Genomic DNA, 6,152 nt, shown 5'->3' with positions numbered 1-6,152 from the left:
TGGCCTACTGGGTGGGCGTGGCCAGCTCTACATCGTTCACATCAAGGGTGACTATGGGGGCCTGGGCAGGAGTGGGACAGATCTCAGGGTCTCTGGTAGAAGGAGGGTCTCTGGGCCGGGGCGAAGGCAGTGGGGGCCGTTTCCTCACTGTTTCCAGGATGGCTTCGGGGGCCACATGAAACCACTTCGCGGGTCAGATCCGGCCCCCGGGCCTTGTGTTTGACATGTCTGATCTAGATCAATGACTGTCTTAAAATCTAAATTATATTTTATATGGAGTTCATTATTACATCTACTTAAGAATATATATTTTTAAATCAATAAGAATATATTAAGGGATGTGATTCTCTTCTTATTACTGATGTCCCTATTTTGTTTTTTCTTCTGATACATTTATTTAAGCTTTCAGATAAATACTATAAAATAACATTACTCCAGCATTCAGCTGTTTCATTATTTCTTCTTGTCACTTTACTTTATCTAATATAGTTACCATGGATTAAAAGTAATGTTGACTGTGGTGATTATATTAAATAATGTGACAAGAAGACAATAATAAGCAACACAGAGATAAATTTGCTTAGCACAGTGGTATTTTTATTAAGCTAAATAAAACATTTAGGGGACAGATTATTTGTAAATTTCCAGTTATCTTAAATCTTCTTTTCATATTCTGTTTACAATTTACATTGTTTCCAACAATGGATGGAAACTAATCAAGGAGAGAAGTAACCTGGAATTAAGGAGAAATTCCCTAACAGTGAGTAAAAATTAACCATTGGAATGGCTTGCTTTCAAAAGTTGTGAGTCCTTCATCACTGGAGGTTTTTAAGAAGAGACTTGTCTGAAATCATATAGGATCTCCTGCTTGAACAGAGGGTTGAATTAGAAGATCTCCAAGATCCCTACCAACTCTATTCTGATTGATTTATTTTCCTGATTCCTGATTTCAGTTCCATCACTTTCTGAGAAGTGTTTCATTTAACAATTCTGCTGGTGAAAAAATTTCCTTTGATGAAAATGGTTCATTAATAGCAGGATTTGATATTATCAATTGGGTCACATTCCCAAACCACTCCTTTCAAAGAATTAAAGTTGGCAAAATAGAACCCATGACTCTTCCCAAGGAAGGCTTCACCATTCATGCAAAAGAAATTCAATGGCCCAGCCAATTCAACCAGGTAAGATGCACACCCAACATCCCATCCCCCCAAAAAATATTAACAGAATTTGAAATGTAGAAAGGTGCTCACCAAAACCATGAAAGAATCACCCAATGCATATTGTGGCTTGATCCTGGTTTATGAAATAGCCAAAATATTCAGACATCCAAGAGGCAACTTATTCTAAACTATTCCCATCCTGAAACATGAATTGAGAAACATCTGGATTCTGTCTTTCTGTTTTTTAATTTCTGCAAAAATCAAAACTTTATGGTCTTTGTTAATTTCATTTGGTATATTTCATGGGTTCTTGAAACACTCATGCAATTCAAGTCTCCATCTGAAGGGTATACAGAACATCATACATTTCCTCAAAATAAGTAGGTTAAACCATTCAACTCATAAGTGAACTATATATCAGTTCAAAAAGATGTACTTCCCAGTATCTGGTTCTTCTTTCATTTTTCCACAGACAAAGCCTCTTTCACTATGTAATGATATATGCCAAATGGGGACTAGTAAGGCAAAGAAAGAAGGGAAGCCATTTTGTTGCTATGATTGCTTTCCATGTCCAGAAAGGAAAATTGCAGATCAAAAGGGTAAGAAATCCTGGAGAAAGATTCTAAGATGACAATATGGCAAATAATCAGATTATGGTATAGTATGTTCCTGACTTGTCTGTATATCCAACCCTATTTTACAACATCTATTAAAATTTAGAAAAATAGAGCCTTGGTGGAGCAGTGGGCTAATGCCTCCTTAAGTAACACCAGCTGCCTGCAATTAGTGCAGGTTCGCATCCCACCAGGCTCAAGGTTGACTCAGCCTTCCATCCTTCCGAGGTAGGTAAAATGAGGACCCAGATTGTTGGGGGCAATAAGCTGACTTTGTAATAATGCCGCTTGGGGGGGGGGGCAAAAGCCCTAATAAGCAGGCATATACATAGAATGAAGGCTATTGCTAAGCACATTGATTTGTGCTTAGAGTGTAAGCTGCCCTGAGTCTTCGGAGAAGGGCAGGATATAAATGGGATTAAAATAAAAATAAATAAAAAAATAAAATTTACTTATTCTACAGGTCTTAAGGGTAGCTGTGCTATTGAGTGGGGGGAGAGAGAGAGCAATAGCAATACCATTTTAGTCTTATATACAGCCTCATGATGCTTTGCAGCATAATGTCCCTAACAATCTGGATCCTCATTTTACTGACCTCAATAGAGTGGGAGGCTGAGTCAACTCTATGCTGGTCAGGGCTGAACTCCAGGTCATGGGCAGAGTTTGCTCGCAATATTGCACTTTAACCACTGCTCTATCAAGACTCCAGAGATAGATAGGGAAAAAGAGAGATTGATTGATTGAATGATTGATTGATTGATTGATTTCAGATCACTTAAATCAATGAAAGAAATAAACTTTGCTTTCCTTTTCCCTTGGTGGACCACTATTATTCCTCCTAGACTTTTTTCTCAGTTTGTCTCTGTGTGTGCATACATGTCTGTATAATAGAATAAATTGTGATACTCAGATATCAACCAGAACAAACACATTAGGCATATCACTTCAAAATAATTAAGCAGTATTATTAAACTTTTAGCAGTACTACTACTAAATAAGGAACACAATATGAGGATTGTAACAGTATTTTATTATGTTACTTCTGGAGATGCATTTGGAAGTCTAATCTTCAAAATAGTTGATTAAGATGATGCAAAATTGTTTGTGGCGATTATTTATTTATTTAGCATACAATGAGAACATGACCAAAGAGAAGTAAACATATACATACAATCTATATAAGTATGAGGTAGTGGCCTCATAATTGGATGTCCAAGTTAACTAGCCAGGTGATCATCTCTGGCATTGCTTTGTGCAGATCTTCCAAGCAACCAGAGAATTCATGTCCTGGGCAATCTTGCACAATACATTTAATACTTTGTATATTAGCACCACAATCACAACAAGGGGAATCTTTTCATCCCCAGTGATACAGGGAAGAGGCACGGCTTCCACTATTACACCTAATTCTATTTCATTTTGACCAGATAGAGCAAAGCAGATAAAAACCAGGTGGTTTTCTAGATCAGACATGTCAAACACAAGGCCCGGGGGCCGGATCCGGCCCGCGAAGTGGTTTCATGTGGCCCGTTAAGCCATCCTGGAAACAGTGAGGGAATGGCCCCCACTGCCTTGGCCCTGGCCTAGAGACCCTCCTTCTGCCAGAGACCCTCAGATCTGTCCCACTCCTGCCCAGGCCCCCCCTTGATGCGAACGATGTAGAGCTGGCCACGCCCACCCAGTAGGCCATACGCACTCTAGCCACACCCACCCAGTAGGCCACGCCCACCCTGGCCATACCTACCTGGCCCCTTGAGGGCAACCGCAATACTGATGCGGCCCTCAATGAAATTGAGTTTGACACCCCTGTTCTAGATGGATCAGTAATTGTCAGGCCCAAGAAGGTTTCTTCACTCCAGGCATTCTTGGGGTTTAATTGGGTAGATGTTAAGTGAATATAGTTTTCAATGCTGGCCTATGGGATTTCAATGTTGTGATGAAGTGTATTCAAAGAATCTTATTGAATCCAGGACTTACTGCATGGACCATGCAAGGGAATGTTGGTTTATTTAATCCTTCCAGGAAACAGAGGGGAAGGTATGGATGTTCGGCAAATGCATTCAGTGAGGAAAAAACTCCAAGTACATAAATTCACATAGACTAGTACACCATGACTTTCTTAAATGATATTTCTTTTTTGGTTTTATTTAATAGTGTGAAAAACTATTCACAATTTTTTAGATAATGAAAATTATATTCTGGAATGATATAGCACTTAACCAGAAGATAGAATGCTGTAGAACAGGGGTGTTCAAACTTGGCCCTTTTATGACTTGTGGACTTCAACTCCCAGAATTCCTCAGCCAGGCATGCTGGCTGAGGAATTCTGGGAATTGAAGTCCACAAATCATAAAAGGGCCAAGTTTGAAGACCCCTGCTGTAGAATATTCATAGAAATCCAGTTTGTGTATTTCAGATATGGATGTCTGCAGTCAATGTCCAGATGATCATTATCCAAACCCTACCCAGGATTCATGCATTCCAAAGAAGAAAACCTACTTGTCCTATGGAGAACCCTTGGGCAGCACTTTGGCCAGTTTTGCTCTTTGTGCTACTTGTCTATCTGTGTTCATCCTGGTCATCTATTTTAAATACCATGACACTCCCATCGTCAAAGCCAACAACCGGAACCTTACCTATGCACTCCTCAGTTCACTCTTCTTCTGCTTCCTGTCTGCTCTCCTCTTCATTGGCCACCCAGAGAACCTGACTTGCTTCATTCGACAAACTGCATTTGGCATGATTTTCTCGATAGCAGTTTCTTGCATCTTGGCCAAAAGCATTGTGGTAGTTCTAGCATTTACTGCTATCAAGCCAGGGTGCAGGATGAAAAAATGGGTGGGCAAAGGATTGGCCAATTTCATCATTCTTTCCTCCTCACTGATTCAAGTCACCATTTGCACTGTGTGGCTGGTCATCTTCCCTCCATTTCCAGATGTTGACATGCATTCAATGGCAGCAGAAATTATTGAAGAATGTAATGAAGGTTCGGCATTCATGTTTTACTGTGTCTTGGGCTTTATGGGTTTCCTGGCCATTGTCAGCTTTGTAGTGGCTTTTTTGGCCAGGAAATTGCCTGACACATTTAATGAAGCCAAGTTTATTACTTTCAGCATGGTGCTATTTTGCAGTGTTTGGATGTCTTTTGTTCCAACTTACCTAAGTACCAAAGGGAAGTATATGGTGGCTGTAGAAATCTTCTCCATTTTGGCCTCCAGTTTTGGGATACTGAGTTGCATCTTTTTCCCCAAATGCTACATCATTTTGTTGAAGCCAAATCTGAACACGAGGGAGCAGCTAACAAGAAAAAATAAAATCTGAACAATGTAGCTGAAATTTATTAGCAAAAACTGCAGGAAAATGGGTGCTGTCTGAAGATTTCATGTTGATGAATAGGTTTCTCTGGTTTTAACCCTATTATTCAGTATGTGCTATTTCAACTGTTGATGCCTCTATATAAAAGCTGACTCTTCACTTTTAGTGTTCCTTTTTGTCAGCATTTTTTGTACATGTAACCTAAAAACAAATTCTTCTAGGACACATTGCTATCTTTAAATATTTAGGAAATATCCCATGTCTGTGTAAGCAAAAAAAGATAAGATAACCTTTTAATGGTGTTAAAAGTGTGACATGTCAGCTATTTTATATCCTTAATGAGGAAAATTCTTTTGTGTGTATGTGTGTGTGTGTGTGAGAGAGAGAGAGAGAGAGAGAGTATAGATTATTTTAAGTGTGTGAGTATTTCATTTAGATATTTATTGAAATTTACAAATAAAATTAGACACTTTAATCTCACTTTCTTTAGCCTCTTTTAGTGGTTCAAACTTTTGATTATTCTTTCTATTTCTGGGAAGCTGCTCATCACAAATGACAAAGAGAGAATACCTGTGTGTTCCTTTGCTCATTTAACAGAAATAATTAGGTTTAGATTATCAACTGTGGTGTTATCTGGCTCCCTCACGGAGCAAACATTGTGTTTCAGGAGTATTTCCATTTATTCAGGAACTGCCACAAGATCATTAATCCTGATTTTCATTATATCCATATTGGTCTATTCTTTCCCCATCCCATTGAAACACAACAACACAAGCACACAGAGACAGATACATGTAGATGACTTTCACATGCATATTTTCCTCTTTATTTTACAACTGAGAACTCCTTGTGAGTCCATCCAAAGAATGCAGTGTGGACAATGTCTACAGAATTCAAAAAAATTATATAATTTGTATGGATCTCTATTCAGTGTCTCTAAATATTCTTCTGTGTTATAAAATTGGTGCTTGAAATAACGTATCTTCCTGATCATGCAATTATTTTGTAGCCTGGATTAGATAGTGTTTAATTTTCTTTTTTTATAAAAGCCCCTCCTCTC

This window comes from Vipera berus (assembly GCF_964194415.1).
Source record: "Vipera berus genome assembly, chromosome: Z".
NCBI classification, from domain to species: domain Eukaryota; kingdom Metazoa; phylum Chordata; class Lepidosauria; order Squamata; family Viperidae; genus Vipera; species Vipera berus.
The sequence above is the reverse complement of the archived record's forward strand: the minus strand, read 5'-3'. Positions refer to the sequence as shown.